General features: G+C 36.1%; 1 non-coding gene across 1 annotated transcript; it reads left to right on the top strand.

The window, feature by feature from the left end:
* Positions 1-160: 160 nt before the first annotated feature.
* Positions 161-279, top strand: LOC112473516. The gene has a single exon (XR_003044052.1). It is a non-coding gene; the product is annotated as a 5S ribosomal RNA (ribosomal RNA).
* Positions 280-532: the final 253 nt, after the last annotated feature.

The raw sequence follows: 532 nt of genomic DNA, 5'->3' as shown, positions 1-532 counted from the left end.
TGTTTTTTTTTTTGTTAATAATTATTTGCCCATATAAACATGGATTTACTTCTGGACTCTTGATTCTGTTCCACTGGTCTGTATGTCTGTTTTTCTGTCAATGCCATGCCATTTTGATTATTGTTGCTTTAAAATGCATTTTTTAAAAATGGGAAAACAGGTCTACGGCCATGCCACCCTGAACAAGCCTGATCCTGTCTGATCTCGGAAGCTAAGCAGGGTCGGGCCTGGTTAGTACTTGGATGGGAGACCACCTAGGAAGTCCAGGTGCTGTAGGCGTAAAAAATAAAAAATAAAAGATTGTAAGCTGACACAGTTCTTGCAATCTGTGAGGTCAACCAAAGGTTGCCTCGCCAAAAAAAAAAAAAAAAAAGAGAAAATACGTATTAACTTCACAAGAGTATTGTTAATTAAGTGATAATGGTAGAAAAAATACTATATAGTCATTAAAGAGGGGAGAATTCTATATGTGGAACAGACCCAGATTGGTAACAATAACTGATCTATTTTTAAATGAAAAAAGCAGGGTTCA

This window comes from Pteropus alecto, unplaced genomic scaffold, assembly GCF_000325575.1.
Source record: "Pteropus alecto unplaced genomic scaffold, ASM32557v1 scaffold479, whole genome shotgun sequence".
In the NCBI taxonomy this organism is placed as follows: Eukaryota; Metazoa; Chordata; class Mammalia; order Chiroptera; family Pteropodidae; genus Pteropus; species Pteropus alecto.
Note: the sequence above shows the minus strand (reverse complement) of the source record. Positions and strands in the feature narration are given on the sequence as shown.